Here is a 19,771-nt window from a genome sequence, read left to right as displayed (position 1 = left end):
AGAGGTGTTCCATGTGAAAAAAAATAGTGCCCAGTAAATTGCATGTTGCATTTTTCAGAGACAGTGCCTGCCATTTTCAGGTTAAGCTAGCAAAACAGATAATGTTATGTATTACAAAGTTCCTGCCTCTTTTCACGCTAACTTACAGATCATTTACTTCATTAATTGCCACAGTGATCACTGTTTTCTTGAGGGCAGTAAAGTAAAAGGTATTTGTTGACACATAAAATTAATATCATCTAACTTTAGTTCCTCACCGTCAAAATATCTGCCAGATAGCACTTGGTGTAAAATGTACTGGTGAGGTCATATTGTCTGTAATTAATAACTCGGGTATAAAGAAGTCCATCCTTATTAACAGCAGGACTAATGTTTTTGGATATTAGGATAGCTAGGCAACTGAACCATTCTCAGGCTACCAAATTTTACCCCTTTGCCGATAATGCACCAGCTAGAGCATTCCTCTCCACGACAATTTTGCCATACTGTAGTGAATACCATCAAATAATGGCCCCAGGCTAAAGGTTTGTTCAGTAACTTTTTGCACAGATTTGTGAGTGCAGTATTTTTCAGTTCTCTATATTGCTCACTGGAGTTTCTGATACCTTTTATATCTTGAAATGTCTGTCCTTCCATTGTGGATATTTTATCTCCTTCACTCGTTTCCTGCATAGCTATGTTACCATTTTCCACTTCCTACCTAACTACAGTTGCTGTTTTATATGCATCATTGCTGTCATTTCTACCATTGCTGTTAGTGTTATTAGAAAAAGAAGCAATCCTTGCTGCAGTTTGTAAGTTCTGGCATTGTTTATGATTAGTGTAAGATCTGAAGTAGTTTACTTCATTTGTTCTTCAACCTGTGGGTTCTCGGATCCATATCGGATCAGACACGGCCGCATTTTCCAGCTGTGGCTCTGAGCTCCATGCTCCTCCCTTTACCCACAATGCCCCTGTCTCCCTTCTTCCTTCAGATCTTGTTTGCCTCCTGAGAGGAAGCAGCGTGGTCTGAGCTCCATTGTGGTAGTGTGTTGTTTTGGCTTTTTCTACCTATCTATTTCACTCCTACTCTCTCTATACCTTCTCGGGGTTCTTTGTAGCTTGTTTTCTTGTAGAATTTTCTGTCTTCCTCCCCTCTTTCTTTCTCGTGGTAGCGCGTGTGTGTGTGTGTGTGTGTGTTTCTTTTGGGCCGGCTGAGGTGTGGCGAATGCCCCTAAGCCTGGTTTCAAAAGGTGCACAGAATGTGGCCATAAGCTTTCTCTGGCAAATGGCCGCACTCTGTGCATGGTTTGTTTGGGGGTGGCTCACCTCCAGTCCCCCTGTCCTATTTGCACTGGGTTTAACCCCAGAGCACTTAAGGACAGGCGGGATAAACTGATTGTCAAGGGCCTGTTGCCCTCCTCTGCTGGGACGGAGATCCCCACCTTCCCCCGCTAAGAAAGCAGCTGCTGATTCATCTTCCCCTTCCTCAGCCTGTGGGACTCACCCTCCCACCAAGAGGCCTGGGGAAGTGGATAAGGTCAAGGGCCGGCCTCACAAGCGCTCCCCTAACCACTTGTCGGAGGCTGGCCCCCTGCTGAAGGTTAAGCCTGTTTCCAGGCCTGTTACACCTCGGCTCAGGTCCCCAAGGTTCTCCCCTGAGCCCGAGGTTCTAGTTAGCTGGTTGCCCCCTAGGCCTTCTCCCCACTGGCTCTCCCGACCCACTTCGACGGCATCCTCCCGCTCTACCCAGAGCCTTTCTGAAGCAGAGAATGACAAGATGATGCGGAAATTTATCCGCACGCAAATCCAGATGAGGATCTTGCCAGGGTCTTCTCCCACCGGAGCAGGTGCCTTCCAGCCAGTATTTAGACCTATCACGCCTTCTCCAATCCGCTGTTTCGGAGTTGTTGGATCCGTGGATGGTCGGAGTCAAGGGGTCGGCGCCGATGGTACCATATACCTTGACACCGACCAGTGCCTTGAGTGTGTCAGATCAGAGCTCTCAGAGCCGTAGTCTCAGGGTCAGATCTGAGGGAGTGCTCTCTGCTTTTAGCTCGCCGGGGGGGGGGGGAGCGGCTTCCGCTAGTTCAGCCCAGGAGGTCTGTTCCCCCATGGCATTCGACATGATGGAGGGTTCTCACAGGGTCAAGGCCTGTGACTATTTCGTCTTTGGAGGCCATCCAGACTCCCCCTGGCCTTGAGTGCAGATCTGACCCTCTTGCTGTCTCAGGGACAGCCTGTAGCCGTTGTGCCCCAGGACATTCCAACCTTGGAACAACCCGCTTGCAAGACCTCCCCAGATAGTCCCCCTGAGGAGCCCCACTACAAGCATACGTGTAAAAGGAGGCACTTGGACTCCCCCCCCGAGCCCCTCACAGAAGACATGGGCCTGGAGATATCATGGAGATCCTCCGCCAAAGGGGGGGGGGGTCCGCCCCAAAACCAACCTCTGACGAGTCTGTGTTTCTGGAGGCATTTGGCTTGGGCCCGTCTACCTCTTGGGTGTCCCCTCCTGCTGATCCACTTGTGGATTTGATAACATCTAAGGCATGGAAAATGCTGAACACCGTAGATTCAATACCCAAGTGCCCCGACAAAGTCTTAAGCCCTCCTGTGGACAAGGGATCCCCTGTAGATTCTATGCTGGTGGAGGCGGCCTTCAAGAAGGAACACACCCAGGAGAGTTCCACGGTCCAGCCGCCTGACCAAGAGTCGAGAACGTTGGATCATTTTGGGAAACGAGTTTATGCTTCAGCGACCTTCTGCGTGCGGGCACTGAACTACATGGTGCACGTTATTCGACTCCAGAGAGATCTGGTCAAGGAAGTCACAGAGTCGACCCCAGGGTCCATGTCGGCAGAGGACAGGAAGATGTTCAATGCATGAATGGCCACCCTAAAATCTGTAGCCAACACGTCTAGGTGTTTGCTCTCCCATACCACGGAGGAAGCTGCACGGGCGGCGGGGTCAGGCGTTGCCATCCAGCGCCATGCCTTGCTCTGCTTATGTTAGTTCTTGGAGTCCTACAAGGCATCTTTTACCAATGCCCCTTATGATGGTTCTTCCCTTTTTGGGAAGTCGGTCAGAGGGACTTTGGTCCGAAGCGAGAGGGATAGGAAGACACCGTCTGCCGTCGGGGTCCGCTTCTCACTGCCTCAAAGATTTTTTTCCAGAATGTAATTCCGCAAGTCTCAAGCATTTTCCCAGGATGCTCAGGACTTACCTTTCCCCAGAGGCAGAGGGGGATATGATAGACGCCACCCTAGGAATTTCGTGTCCCGCGAACCTTTCTCATATAAACCCAGACAGCAACCCTGAGGGGTTGCCCATCTCTGGAGGTAGTCGGGGGTCATCTGTCACTTCACCCACAAGCATGGGAGTCCATCACTACAGATCAGTGGGTGCTGTGAGTCATATCCAGAGAATATTTCGTCCCATTCAAGGATCTTCGCCCATCCAACAAAGCCCTCCCAGACGTTCCACACATGCAGCGGGAGGAAGCAGCAGTGCAGGTAGACTCACTGCTAAGAAAATGAGTCATCCAACCGTTCCCCCTAGACCAGTCCAGATCTGGGATTTATTCCAGGTTCTTTTTAGTGCCAAAAAAGATGGGGACCTCAGACCAATATTGGATCTGTCCCAACTGAACCTGTCAGTAACCAAGACAAAATTCCGGATTGTCACGATTCGGTCTATCCTGCCTTATCTGCAGGACAGAGACTGGATGTGCTTGATCGACCTACAAGATGCATACTATCACATAAAGATGCACAGGCACTACTGGAGGTTCCTTCACTTCCAGCTGGGAGCCAATCATTACCAATTTTGAGCCCTCCCCTTCGGTCTCACCACAGCCCTCATGGGTGTTTACCATGGTAATGGCAGTAGTAGTGGCTCACCTGAGGCTTCAGGGCATTCAGATCTTTCCGTACCTGGACAATTGGCTCTTTACTACCTCCTCAGAGCATCTGCTGTACTACCTCCTCAGAGCATCTGCTGTGTCAGGCCAGAGACTCCTTCCTTCAGTTAGCCAATAAGTTGGGCATTACGATCAGTATGAACAAGGGTGCTTTTCACCCGGTTCAGATTCTAGATTTCATTGGGGCACGGCTGGACACAATACAACCAAATGTGTTCCTCACCTCACACAGAATACGCAGCTTGAGGTTACACATCTTACACATTCTTCAGACCCATTTACCAACAGCCGAAGCAGTGTTAAGGGCTCTAGGTTGTATGGTGGCCACGATAAATCTTCTCCCTATGGCACGCCTTCACATGAGGGTACTGCAGTGGACACTAGCGGATCAGTGGTCACTGTTAGACCTTCCTTTGTCTTTTCCAGTGAGAATTTCAAAAGCGTGCAGGGACTCCCTTTGGTGGTGGATTCAGCCCCCGAATCTCTTCAAGGGATGTCCTTTTTAACCTCCTTTACCCCAAACCATGGTGACCACTTGGGTGGGGGGGGCAGCATTGCTTAGGAAGTACAGTCCAAGGCACCTGGTCCCCTTCCGAGACCTATTTGCACATCAATGTTCTAGAGATGAGAGCGGTTCTTCTTGCGTTGCAGGCCCTCCATGCTCATCTTCCTCTGGGAATGATTGCAATTCAAATGGACATGTCAGTGGTCTGGTATGTCAAAAAACAGGGGGGGAACCAGATCTTATCCCTTATGTCGAGAGGCCATGAGAGTGTGGGAATGGGCGATCTCCACAGGCCGTTTTCTGGTAGCAACGCACATCCCGGGATGATCCAACATCTTAGCGGACAGGCTCAGCAGATCTATCCTGATGCCTTGTGAGTGGTCTCTGAAGCCTTCAGTAGTGAACAGATATTCCTGGGGGGGGCCATCCTTGCTGCGATCTCTTCGTCTCTACTTCCAACGTGAAATGCAGCGAGTTTCTCTCTGAACCCCCTGCCGAGGGAAGCCCCCAGAGACGCTCGGATTCATTGCACGAACCAAAAGGAAAGGTAATTGAAGACCACAGACGAAGAATCCACTTAAAACACCAGTTTGTTGTACCTCTAGCGCTTTGGCAACCACCTTCAAGGAGTATAAAACATCACATAACTTACACAGTTTATATACCCTAATACATCTAACAATTAAACAATTAACCTAAACCAGTTAATCAATAAACATTAAAAAATACTTAATACTGCTTTCTCAGATAAGAAGCCTTCAGTTACATTCCACATTCAGACCCTGAGGAAATAAAGTGTCATATTTCAAAATGAAAATACTTTATAATAACTTCTTTTTATACAAATCATCAGAAAATACACCCTTCATAATATGTTCTAAGATAGTGGCTTGTAGCCCATTTGGATTAGAATTGTGAACCAGCATAAAATGTTTGGCAACAGGGCTATCTTCTTTATTATTTATAATATTCCTGATATGCTCCTGCAGTCTAGTTTTAAACTTCCTTTTACTTTCTCCTATATATACAAGGTTACAAGGACATTTCAACCTTCAGTGTTACAGCTATATGTATTTTTAGCCTCAAATACTTGGCCATTTATATACTTAAAAGTTGGAACAATATAATGACAAACATTGCAATGACCACAGGGTAAAGTTCCTAGTCTCTGCATGGTCCTATACTGCAGTGTCTCAGTGGGATATTTAAATTTATTGTGTACCAAGATATCTTTTAAATTCCTAACTCTACGAAATGAAATGCCTAAAGACCAAGACAATAAATGTTTTAGGTCCATTGATCTAAACAAAAAATTCCAGTAGTGTTTAACAATATCTATTAAAACATCACTGAAAACACTTTCTCTTGATTTCTAACATCTAACTTATACCCCTTACTTCCATACTTCTAACATCTAACTTATACCCCTTACTTCCATACTTATAAGTACCAACTTTATGTTGTTCATTAATAACCTTATCTATAGCTGTTGAATACTAGCTTCACTGTAGCCCATCAATCTAAACATCTCACTAGTCACACTAATTTCTTTAAAGAAGTCCGTGTCAGTATTACATAGCCGTCTAAGTCTCATACATTCCCCATAGGACAAAGAGGCCAAAGTTTGAACTGTATGACAGCTAGTCCCCATCAAATACTGATTACTATCAGCAAATTTTCTATGCACAGACGTACGTATAAAGTATTGCTGTTCTCCAAAATCAGATGTATGTCTAAAAAAGTTATATCTTTGCCCACCTGTATGCCATCAAAGGAAAGTCCAAATCTATTATGTTGCATAGCTTCTATAAACTGACCAACATAAGATATCCCACCTTTACAAATAAAAACAAGATCTATAAAACGAAAATAACCCAACTACATATTTTTTAAAAAAAAATCTATATGGTATAACCATTCTAACTCATACAAACCCATCATCAGGTTGGCATACATGGGGCCAAAGATGCCCCCATGGCAGTGCCCTTGATTTGTCTGTATATTTGTTCATTAAACATAAAAAAATTATTATTCAGACAAAATTCCAATATTTCAATATAATACGTTACTGGACTATCACCCAAAAAATATTTTACTGCTTCTAGTCCAAACTGACACTGTATGTTAGTATACAAACTAACAACATCAACACTTATAAAGAACATATCTGCACTCCATTGTATTTTAGATAATTTTTAATTTTTCCAAAAAATCAAAACTATCCCTAATATAACTAGGTAACTTTATTACATAAGGGAATAAATATTCATACAAAAATTTCCCAATATTAGATAAAAAATATTTTTGAGCAGATACAATAGGCCTACCAGGTGGGTCAACCCCACTTTTATGAATTTTTGGAAGACAGTAAAATAAAGCCAACTCACTGTCATCAGTATTAAACTTTTTATCTTTATCATTTTGTGAAAATGATTTTAACCTCACTCCCTTAGATATAAGGGTGTCAGAATCATTCATAGCCTTAATATATTCATTTGTATTACTCTTAACACAAGTATTGGTATCATCCAGATGAGTCATACACATTTTATAATACTGAGCAACATTCATTACCACTATCTTATCACCTTTATCAGACGGTTTAATAATAAGATGTTCATTATTCGCTAATGCCTGTAGTTCCTTCCATACCTTTTTATTCAAATTATATACCAACTTATGTTCATACTGCATAAAATCACAAAAAGCATTTTCTACAGAAAAATTCAACATTTGAGAAAAACACTTTATATGTTCATGTTGGTATGGAGGAATAAAATCACTTTTGCTCATTATTTTATCAGTTTTTAACAAACTATAGGCATTGTAGTCACTTGCACAATCAAAGCATTCCTCAGGGTCAGATACACAAGAATAAAAACTGTTCTCTAAACTATCATATTCTAACCCAACTATCAGATTCTAACCCACTACCATCACCTTCTTTATACTGGTTATTGGCAAAAAAATATATTAAATGTATCTTCCTGCACAGTCTAAAATATCACACTTTAATTCGTGTAACCGAGGCAGCACGTATATATTTAAGACCATAATTCAAAACATTCATCTGATCTACAGATAAAGACACACCAGAAATGTTATGAACAATAGAAATTTTTTTACACTCAGATGCAGTAGTTGCATGAATTGTTTCACCCACATCTTTGTAAACAAAAGACACAGAACTGTCAAGAAAATCTTGCACAACATTATTTACAGTCACACTAATGCCATTTGCTTCTCTTGTTATCGTTGAAACTGTGTCCTTCTCGATTGTTAAAGTTCCCAGACTGAAATCTTCCTCTCTTCCGCTCACTCTGCTCTCTCTGCTCTTCCTGAAACTGCTGGTTCCTTCTCCGAAAATCTGAGGTTAATCTAGATGGATTTTGAGCTGCTGGTAACACTGGAAAATGCTCTCCTTCACCTCCACCATTAGAGGAAAGGCCCGAAACATCTGAAGCAAAAGACAGACTCCTAGAAGGAGCTGGTGATTTCTTAATGGGACCAGGATCTTTATTACGATGAAAATGTGTTGGTTTTTGCCATAAAAAGGCACGATTACTTTGATGGTCTTTTAGATCTCTTTTCAGTTTTGTGCATTTCCGATCAATGAGTTCTTTTTCATATTTATCTAAACCAATATTTACATCTGCTAAAAACTTGTCAAACTGCATAGATGTAAGTCTTTTAGATAAGTCATTATAGGCAGCTCTAATGTCTTCCTTAAGCTTGTTTTGTTCCACACAATCTCTTTCTAATAGAATGGAAAATCCATTCTAAAGTACAACGATGAGCTGCCAATAACCATTTCTTAGAAAATTGCACATCCCTTTCATCAGACATATCAAAAGGAGTAGAGGGACTTTTAAAGGCTCTTAATCCCCTAGGTGTAATGTCTAAGTCAACATATCTTTGCAAGCTTAACAGATTAAAGTATACAGAAGTTTCTTTATGCAGTAACTGTTACAACTTACTCATTAAAGCACTTGATTCACCAGAAGGACTAGTAGAAGGGCCAAATTGTCCCACAGAGGCAAATGGATCATTCACTCTAGAATTTCTTGCTTGTTCAAGCCTTTCAAAAAAATGTGAAGTAGAGGAAACACCCACTGTAGCAGAAGTATTGGCAACATTGGAACCAGCCATACCTGCAGCATTCTGATGCATTACAAAACTGTCCATAGTTTTTTGACTACCTTCCAGTGGGTCATCCCTTAAGAGCCTAGGGATCCCAAACGAAGATTAATTCGCCATAAAAACAGACCAAACACTGCACGAACCAAAAGGAAAGATAAAATTGAAGACCACAGCCGAAGAATCCACTTAAAACACCAGTTTATTGTACCTCTAGCGCTTCGGCAACCGTCTTCAAGGAGTATAAAACATCACATAACTTACACAGTTTATATACCCTAATACATCTAACAATTAAACAATTAACCTAAACCAGTTAATCAATAAACATTAAAAAATACTTAATACTGCATTCTCATCAGATAAGAAGCCTCCAGTTACATTCCACATTCAGACCCTGAGGAAATAAAGTGTCATATTTCAAAATGAAAATACTTTCTTTATATAACAACTTCTTTTTATACAGATCATCAGAAAATACACCCTTCATTAATATGTTTTAAGATAGTGGCTTGTAGCCCATTTGGATTAGAATTGTGAACCAGCATAAAATGTTTGGCAACGGGGCTATCTTCTTTATTATTTATAATATTCCTGACATGCTCCTGCAGTCTAGTTTTAAACTTCTTTTTACTTTCTCCTATATATACAAGGTTACAAGGACATTTCAACGCATAAATAATACCTTCAGTGTTACAGCTATATGTATTTTTAGACTCAAATACATGGCCATTTATATACTTAAAAGTTGGAACAATATAATGACAAACATTGCAATGACCACAGGGTAAAGTTCCTAGTCTCTGAATGGTCCTATACTGCAGTGTCTCAGTAGGATATTTAAAATCATTGTGTACCAAGATATCTTTTAAATTCCTACCTCTACGAAATGAAATGCCTAAAGACCTAGACAATAAATGTTTTAGGTCCATTGATCTAAACAAAAAATTCCTGTAGTGTTTAACAATATCTATTAAAACATCACTGAAAACACTATATGTAGAGATAAAATAAACTAGTCTTTTCTCTTGATTTCTAACATCTAACTTATACCCCTTACTACGCTCTGATTCATGCCTGGCCTCCTGGGCTTCTTTATGCATATCCTCCTCTTCCCCTCATGTCGAAGTTTCTCCAGAAATCCCTGAGGCTGGGGAGCACTGTGATCCTCATCGCCCCATTCTGGCCTCGACAGGTTTGGTTTCCCTTGCTCAGGTCTCATCTAGTTGTTCCATAACGGACCTTGGATCTGGTCCCGGATCTGCTTTAACTTCCCTCGGGGATTCCTCATCCAGATCTGGACAGTCTGAAGCTCACTGCTTGGCTGCATCTGTTCCCATGATTCTTAGGACTCCTGGTCTGTCATCTCCTGTTAAGTTCATTCTGGTGGCAGCTCATAAATCGTCCACCAGAAAAGTTTATCACAGTAAATGGAAAAGTTTTTCTGTATGGGCCATTCAGAGGTCTTTGAACCCTTTCACTGCACCGCTTTCAGTGGTGTAAGATTTTCTAGCTAGCATTTTTCATCAGGGCGCTAGTTCCTCAACGGTGAAAGTCCAACTAGCCGCCATTTATAATTTTCTTGTTGGGGTAGACATGTCTTCGTTGGCTTCTTCTAAACTTTGTAAAACTTTTCTCAAAGGTGCCTTCTCAGACCCCCGGTTAAGAACCCCATTCCTCCATGGGATCTCACTTTGTTGTTGCAGGCATTGGTTGCTCCTCCCTTTGAGCCTACGACATCTGTGGATCTACAATTTTTGGCTTAGAAAACTGCCTTTTTGGTTGCCATTACATCCGCTAGAAAGGTGTCAAAGCTTCAAGCTCTTTCTATCAAAGTCCCTTACATGGTCTTTCACAAGGATAGAGTGTCGCTATGCATTAACCCTTACTTCCCAGGGTAGCTTCAGAGGCCAATATTAATCAGATTATTAATTTACCAGTATTTTTTACGAACTACCAAAACAAAGGGGAATACAAATTACATTTACTGGACGTACATAGGCAGTTGAGGTTTTATCTGCACAGGACTAAACCTTTCTGCAAGTCTGATCAGCTTTTTGTGTCCTATGCCAAGCCCTTCTTAGGTAAACCTGTCTCAAAAGTGACTATTGCTCACTGGATTTCACAGTGCATTGGCCGGGCTTACTCAGATAGTGGTTTGTCTCTTCCAGGAAGAGTGAAGGCTCATCCGACCCTATCTAGGGCTGTGTCAGCAGCCTTTTGGTCTAGGGTCTCTTTGGATGATATTTGTTCATCTGCTACTTGGGCCTCATCTCACACCTTTATTTCTCATTATAAACTGGATTTGGTCTCTAGGAGTAGAGCATCCTTTGGTTCTGCGGTGCTCTGAAATATCCTTCCATGAGGGCCACCCAAGAATTTGGAAGCTGGGGACTCTGTCCCACAGGTTGAAGAATAAATGAAGTAAACTACTTCAGATAAAGAAGTTATGTACTCACCATAATGTTCCATCTGAGTAGTTCTACTTCATTTGTCTACAACCATTCCCCCCCTCCTTCCCCCTAACCTTATCCTTTGGGATATGGCATGTCCTTTGTACAGGACAATTATTGCTGGGATCTTTGGTTCTGTCAGGGCTAAAGCTCTTTTGTAATGTTTGTGTTGGAGGATAAGGTGTTATTTGGTCGGGTATCTGATACCTGTTAGGCAGCAAACACGATCTGAAGGGAGAAGGGAGACAGGGGCATTATGGGTAAGGGGAGGAGCTTGGAGCCGTACCTGGAAAATGTGGCCGTGTCGGATCCAATATGGATCCGAGAACCCACAGGTTGAAGACAAATGAAATAGAACTACTCAGATGGAACGTTATGATGAGTACATAACTTCTTTTTCCTGTTATTACTGTCATGGAGAAAGCTGCTGTAGAAATGTGTAAATAAGATTCTGCCTCAGGTCACATATGAGGGGAGCAACATAATGTTTATAAATGTGAAATGTGTCAAGTTTTTACCCAAACACATTGAGAGACTGCGAAAATAGATTGAAATTTTATCAGTATGAAAAATATCTTTCAGCCAAATCAGTATCTCTTCAGAGCCAAAGGATTCAGCAGATTTGAGGCCTTCAGTGTCAGCCTCAGCCTCGGAATTGGCAGTTATTATAATTACTTTTGGTTCCCTAGATTTCAAAAAGTAAACTGAAACAGAAACCTGATAAACCAAGATCTAAATAAAGACTGATGGAAGAGGTTCCTAAAGTAATTTTATAAGTTGTACAAAGTAACCTGGGAGTTCATTACACTACGTACGGTTCATGCTAAATAAGCCCATTTACCACAATGTAACCACTTGTGATTCAGAGACATGTAAATCTCAACAAGATAAGACCTCATTATCATCGAATCACATTTACTACCCTGGCATACAAATCATTGTTGATCTTCATGTCGTGGTAATAAACTTATGCTCATGCAGGCTGTGGCAGTTCCTTCCCACTCACTCCCTCACACATACAAGCACACACAACATAAACACACACACACACACACACACACACACACTCACCACAGTACTTCTCCTTAACCTGTTTGCCCTCCCACCCCCCCACCCCTGTAGTACTAGAAGTGCCATTATGCTATGTATCTGTTAAACCCTGGTGGTATGAAGTATCCCACTTCCTTCCAGTCTTCGTACTGCTGTCCTTCATACATCCCTGGTGTCTAGCAGTTTTCTTTACCCCTTGATCCCTGTTGTTATGTCAGTGCTCTAATGACACTTCAGTATATTATCCCTGGTGTCCAGTGCTTCTCCTACCTGCAATCCCCATACTGCTGTTGGTGCCAGTATGGTACTGCCATGTTGAGTATTTCCTTGTAGTCTGGTGCATCCCCGCACCACTCAACACCATGTATGTGTGATTGCTGAATCAGGGAAAGGTACAGTGACATGTATACACAGGTGTACACATCTCTGCACTTTCTTGAATTTCCCCTATGTCTTCTCAAAGACTGTCTAAATCATGTAAATATCACCCAATTCAAATGGTAAAAAGGTCACACAGACCAACCATTCAGTAAATACTGCAAGACTGACTCAGCAACGATAGAGTCTTTACTGTGTAATACTTTAAACCTTCTGTAGTGGATGCCCACGGGATGTATGCAAGTGATCCCTTAAGGACATATCAGTGTTTCAGCTACATGACCTCTGAATGCCCATGACTGCTTAGTTTTTAAGTCTTTTTGCCTAATATCATAGATTAGGATTATGTGGATTCCTCTCCATCAGACATCCCCAAATTTGAGAAAAATCTTAGAAGTAATACATCACAGGTGGGTGACCCACAAACCCACTAACTCCCCCCACAGAGAATATCGCAGGAAGCCTTTTGGACCTCCTAAACATTTTCTTGGGTGGTTCCCTCAGTAATAAAATGTTAAAAGTAGCCACTAGTATGACATGGGAATACCCAAGTACTATGACTGTAGTACAGATGAAATGAGACAGGATGCTATTTTCCCTGAGGATGTGAACTGCTAGTCAGATACTGGAAATCCTCATTTCATAGATGCAACTGCAGCCCTTAAGAAGACTCCAACTCTGCAGAGCCCCACATTCCAACTCCCTGACAAAAAGTCTAGGGATGTGGACCATTTTTGGAAGCAGGTTTTTGAATTTTCAGCTTTTTTCTTAAAGCAAGTATTTATTTATATTTATTTATTTATTTGACATTTGTAGACTACCTGTCATATATGGATCAGTTCCATTGAGACTTGAACAACAAAATGCACAAGTCACTAGATCAGCAATCAACTGGAAGTCTGAAACAAAAGATCTTATGTTGTCATTTTCATTCTTCCTCAAAGAATGGATTTGGATCCGATCCTTGGATCCTACTCGGCCACATTTTTGCAGTCTAGGATTTGACTCTCAAGGTCCTCCCTTTATCCATAATGCCCCTGATCACTGCCTTACTCCAGATCTATTTCTAGGGTTCAGTCAGGATTTCGTGCCCTCGAGCTGGGAGTTTATTGAGTGATATATTTTTGGAGTTTTTGGTACTAAATTTCTTCTTTCCTCTCTTTATCTTTAGAGCTAATATAAAGTTCTGTTAGAAAGAAGTCTACACCAGTAGTCAGAAAAGTTCTATCATCATTGGTAGCTTTTCCCCCTTTCTTACTTTTCCTCAGGTAGTTCTGTCATACCATTGTTGATATTTTCTCCTTTTTGCTTTTCTTTAAAAAAAAGAAAACTTTATAATTTTGTGTTTTTTGGTTAGTTTGTTCCAGTCGTTTGCAGTATGGCAGACAAACCTACCGGTTTCAAGAAATTCATTCCCTGAAGGCATAAGATGCCCAATTCTGATGCCCACACGGAGTGTGTATTGATTAGGTGCGGCTCACATTCAGATTTCTTGTGAAATCAATGCAGGTTTCAACACCAGGGCTATAAGTGATAGACGTAATAAACTGATTCTGAAGGATATGTTTCCTACTTCTTCATCTGCAGTTTCTTCTACTTCAGGGGCTCAAACCCCCTCGAGAAGTCAAATACATTCAGAGTCCAGAGAGTCAAAAAATTGCTCCTCTATCCAATCTCCTTCTTCAGCTCCAAGTTTGAAACTGCCATCTAAAATAAAAAAAGATCTCTGATCCAACATTGCTGGGTCCTACTACCATCAAGGCCGAAAGGTTTCGGATCCGGTGTCATTGGATTTGGTTACATGTCTGAGCAGGTGTCTGATCTGGTCTCCTCGCTTCTGTCCAGAGATGGTTTCTCCGAGATTGAAGTCCCCTTTCTTGCAGGAGACTCCTAAAAAGACTTCTTATCCTCTCCCAGCATTTTCCTCCATCAGCTCTTGCAGGAGTCTTTCAGAACGTGGATAATCCAGATGGGGGTCCTTCAAGCTCCATCCCCCATTGGATCCATGAATCTGCAGCCTTCACACCCTTTAGTGACTCCTTCTCCAGTCCATCCTGTAGTTTTGTAGCTGTTAGATCCAAAGATCCTGAGAATCAGGTGTCAGATCCAAGAATGTTACCTTTCTCGACTCTGATCCCTTCCCTGATCCATTCGGCTCCAAGTATTTCAGAGCAAAATGAGTCTTGGAGCCGAAGTGTCGGGTCCAGGTGGATGACTTCAAATCTGAGGGTTTATGAGCCATCGCTTCCCCTCGGTGCATTGGTGTTAGGTAGTTCGGGTTCAATTCACTCCTCGGGGGGCAGAACCTGATCTGGAAGCTTCATCTCTGGGGAGGCTGATTTCCACTTCTAGAGGACCTTCTGCCTTCGAAGTAGTGGGAAGGGTTTTCTCCCACCAAGAGGTTCCTTCAGCTATCACCTCTTTGGATCCTATTCCCATCCCTCCACTAGTTCTGACTGCTATGTCTCATCATCTTACTCCACAGGGACAGCCAACCCATAAGAGCTTCAAAGCAGTTCCTGCACAGGGTCTTCCCCTTTCTTCCGACTCCTCTCCAGAGTATCCCACTGAGGAGGAGGTTCCTCGGAAGAAACAATGCAAAAGGAGGCATTTAGATTTTCCTCAGGAATCATTGACATATGACATTGATTTTGATGAAGAAGATAGGTTCCCCCAGATCTCCACTAGAAGATGTCTCATTTGGAGACATTTTAGAAATCCTGCACCAAAAAGGTGGATGGTCTCCTCAGAACCCTTCAAAAGAGGAATTGGTGTTCCTGGAAGCTTTCGGATCTGGCCTATCTACATCTTGGGTTACCCCCCAGCAGATGAGCTTGTCGACCTTGTCTCCTGCCGGGTATGGAAGGGGCTAGATTCCGTAGAGCCCATCTATAAATGTCCGGAAAAGATCCTCAGTGCACCACAAGACACACAACTTTGGTCCATAGTTATTACTGTACATGCCATGGTTGTTTTGGCAGCCACGAAAAAGGAGCTAGCCAAACCAAGCTCAATTGTCCATCCCCTTGACAGAGAATCTAAGGCCTTGGACAGATATGGAAAGTGAGTATATACATCAGTGACCTTTGCTTTACGATCGCTAAATTACCTGGCATACTTTAGTAGGTTAGAGAGGGATTTAATAAAGGAATTCTCTAACTCTGCTGCTGGGTCCATGTTGGTGGAAGAGATGAAAGGTTATTCTTTGCAACTGGCCACCCTACAATCCATATAAAATGCGTCCATGAGGTTAATATCTCATGCGGCTGAAGGTTCCTCACGGGATGCAGGTTCAGGCATATCTATTAGGAGGCATGCCTGGATGCATTTGTGCGACTTTGTGGAACTCTTTAAAGCGTCATTCATCAATGCTCCTTTTGATGGATCCTCCCTTTTTGGGCCCACTGTTAAAGAGACACTTTCCCATAGTGAACAAGATGGGAAGACCCTATCTGCTGTAGGAATCAATTTTTCTTCCACACAGAAATCCTTCTCCAGGAATCAGTGCAGTGGTAAGAAAATGTGGTTTTGGAAATCTCAAGGGCCTTTTCAAGATTCACGTGGAGAATTTTCCCCCAAAGGCAGTGGGAGAAATAATTATAATAATGGAAGACATCACCCACGTGGCAGAGGGGGTCTGCAAAATCAAGGGTGTCAAGATTCCTTCTGGGACAGTCCCTTCCAGTGTTCCTGAAAGGTTGCTCAACTGCTCTTCTCTGGAGACAGTTTGGGGACACTTGTCTTTGCATCCAGAAACCTGGGCAGCCATCAGAAAAGGCATATGGGTGCAAAGAACGGTATCCAGAGGATATTTTATTCCATTTTTATAAAATCTACTGAGGATAAGAAAGAATCTTCCTGATGTTCCACCCAATCAATGGGAGCAAGCAGCTCTAGAGATTCAAAAGCTGCTGGACAAGAGAGTCATCCAGGAAGTCCCACCAGACCAGAGAGAATCAAGGTTCTTTTTAGTGTCAAGAAAACAGGGGACCTGAGACCCATTCTGGATATCAGTTATCTAAACAAATTCCTAAAGAACTCCAAAATCCAGATGGTCTCGATTCAGTCCATTCAACCATTCTCCAGAAAGATAAGTGGATGAGCTCTGTAGATCTTCAGGATGCATACTATCACATAAAAATGAACAGACAATCCCAAACATTCCTTTACTACTGGCTGGGAGCCAGTCATTATTAGTTCAGAGCCCTGCCCTTTGGTCTCACCACAGCTCCCGAGGTGTTCACCAAATGTTTGGCAGTAGTTGCAGCTCATCTAAGACTGCATGGATTCCGGGTGTTTTCTTATTTAGATGACTGGCTTCTCTCCACATCAACCAGGCATCTGTTGATAACAGCCAGAAACTGTCTTCTTCACTTGACTCACTCTAGGCATCACCATGAATCTTAAAAGTCCAAACTTCAGCCAGTACAAGTCTTGGAGTTTATAGGGTCTCGTCTAGACACAGTGAATCTTCAAACGTTCTTACCACAGAGCAGAATTCTGTCTTTAAAGTTACATGTCAATCAGGTTCTGTCTGATACGTTTTCTCCTGTCATACTGGTCTTAAGAGTTTGGGATCGATGGCTGCTGCAATCACATTGATACCAATGGCTCATTTTCTCATGAGGATCCTTCAGTGAACTTTACAAGTGCAGTAGGCCATTCTACACCAACCCTTACAATTTCCGATAAAACTGTCTAGGGTATGCAAGGACTCATTAGTATGGTGGATACAATCCAACCAGATTTGCCAAGGTTGCCCCTTTATTCTTCCTCCATCCAGTGCCACTTTCATCATGGATACCCTCCAGTTTGGGTGGGGGAGACTACTTGGGACACACTGTTCAAGGCATGTGGACCCCAGTAGAGACCAAATTGCATATAAATGTCCTGGAGATGAAAGCGGTCCTATTAGCATTGCAGGACTTCCAGAACTTTCTCCCTCTGGAGACGATTGCTATTCAGATGGACCATATGTCAGTGGTTTGGTACATCAACAAACAGGGAGGAACCAACTCTTACCCTCTTTACTGAGAAGCATTGAGAGTTTGGCAATAGGCGATCTCATCCAGCTACTTTCTTATAGTGATGCACATCATGGGGAATTCAACTGTGTTAGCAGACAGGTTCAGCAGGACTATTCTGATGCCTCATGAGTGGTTTCTCAATCAGTCAATATCAAATATGAACTTCCACCAGTGTGGACAGCCATGCTGCGACCTATTCGCCTCTCCCCTCAACAAGTGCAGCAGGTTCTTTCCCCTAATCTCCCCTCAGGGACAGTCACTGAGAGATGCCCTAATCCACATTGGCCCTCCAGTCTTCTTTATGCTTTTCCTCCCTTACTCTTAATTCCCAGGTTTCTTCAGAAGGCTTTCAGGTTGAAGAGCAAAGTAGTCTTCATTGCCCCCTTTTGGCCTTGGCAGATTTGTTTTCTGTTCCTGTGGTCTCATCTAAATATGTCCACCATGGATACTGGACCCCAGTCCAGATCTCCTCTCACGCCTGTCAGGCCTTACTCATCCGGACATTCCAGGCCTCAAATTGACCACATGGTTTCTTCAAATCCAATGATGGCTAGATATTCCAGGCTTTCCGGTCCTGTTCGAAGAATTTTGTTTTCATCTCAGAAACCCTCTAGAAGAAAGATTTATACAAGTAAATGGAAAAGATTTTTCGTATGGACTCAGCAGAGAGATTTGGATCCGTTCTCTGCTCCAGTCCTTGCTGTTTTAAAATTTTTAACATTTCTTTTTCAAGGTGGGGCCAGTTTCTATACTACTAAAGCTCAACTAGCTTCCATTTTGAATTTTCACATTGGAGAAAATGCCTTCCCTTTAGTGTCATCTAAGCTGTGTAAGGCATTTCTTAAGGGTACTTTTTTTTTACTTAGGTCACCTGTCAGGACCCTATACCACCTTGGGATCTTACTTTAGTTTTACAGACTCTGATACAGTCACCGTTTGAACCCTCCGCAAAATTGGACCTCAAGTTTCTTTTTTTGAAACAGTTTTTTCTCATAGCTATAATTTCGGCAAGGCGAGTTTCTGAACTCCAAGCACTCTCTTCAAAACCTCCTTATTTAATCTTCCATAAGGACAGAGTTGCCTTATGTACAAATCCAGCTTACTTACCCAAAGTTGCAACAGAAGCTAACATCAGTCGTCATCAATTTGCCCTTTTTCTTCCCTAAATTTGAGAATATAGGAGAATATATGCTCCATTCTTTAGATGTACATGGACAACTTCCTTTCTATCTTTATACAAAGAAAAATTAGGAAGACTGATCAATTATTTGTTTATTTTGCCAAAAACAGGTTGGGTAAGCACAACTCAAAAACTACAGTAGTCAAATGGATGACTGATTGTATTTCTCATGTGTACTCCATAAAAGGTTTGACCTTGCCACAACAACCAAAAGCTCATTCAACTCAGTCAGTGGCTACATCATCTGCTTTTTGGTCCAGAGCTTCCATTGATGATATTTGTGCAGATGCCACTTGGTCTAAAGTTCATACCTGTGTGGCCCATTATAAATTGGACATAATTTCCATGAATAGAGCTGCATTTGGCTCCAAAACATCCTTCCGTGAGGGCCACCTAGGGTTGCTGTAGCTGGGGACTCTGTCCTGTTTGTTGAGGAATGAATGAAAATGACAATATCAGATATTTAAGTTATGTACTTACCATAACTATTCAGCTGTGCTGTCCATTTTCATTCTTCCACAACTTCCCTCCCACCTTCCCCCTTCCTTGTCTTTGGGAATGACTTGGAGTTTGTATGAAACCATTGTTCCTGTTTGAGCCCCTGTTCTGTTCTGTTACATCTTTTTCTATCAGTACTGTGGTTATGTTACATTTTTCAAGCATAGCTTAGAGGCAGTAAACTCGATCTGAGGTAAAGCAGTGATCAGGGGCATTGTGGGTAAAGGGAGGAGGTCCAGAGTCCAATCCTAATCTGCAAAAAAGTCATATCCGAGGATAACACAGATGCATAGTTATGGTAAGTACATAACTTAACTGGCAACCTCTTTTCTGAACCCAACATAAGATTGTCATATACCTCTGCTTAAGGTTCAGCATGAGCAGCAAACATCAGTATTGCCACGCACCAACGGACCTGACTTTAGCTTATTCACATTACTAAAGATACCAAGGCAACTTTCCTAAATTCACACTTTCAGAGTTCCATGCTTTTTGGACCTAACATTAAGCCTCTCGTGGAAAATATGGAAAAATAGGGCAAAACTATCACAGCTGTACTTGCCAATTTTCAAACTCCACAATTATGATTCAGGTGTTTGTATACAATCCAGTCTAGTTGTTTCTTGCCACTGCACAATCCAT

The 19,771-nt window shown here is 42.5% G+C and overlaps 1 protein-coding gene across 1 annotated transcript in view; it reads left to right on the top strand.

The window, feature by feature from the left end:
* The window catches only part of LOC122803878, a 351,171-nt gene that overhangs the window by 235,586 nt on the left and 95,814 nt on the right, over positions 1-19,771 (top strand). The gene's annotated exons all lie outside the window — the stretch shown is intronic.

The sequence above is a fragment of the Protopterus annectens genome, chromosome 6.part0 (genome assembly GCF_019279795.1).
Source record: "Protopterus annectens isolate FY-2018-M chromosome 6.part0, PAN1.0, whole genome shotgun sequence".
Lineage (NCBI taxonomy): Eukaryota > Metazoa > Chordata > Ceratodontiformes > Protopteridae > Protopterus > Protopterus annectens.
The sequence above is the reverse complement of the archived record's forward strand: the minus strand, read 5'-3'. Positions and strand labels throughout refer to the sequence as shown.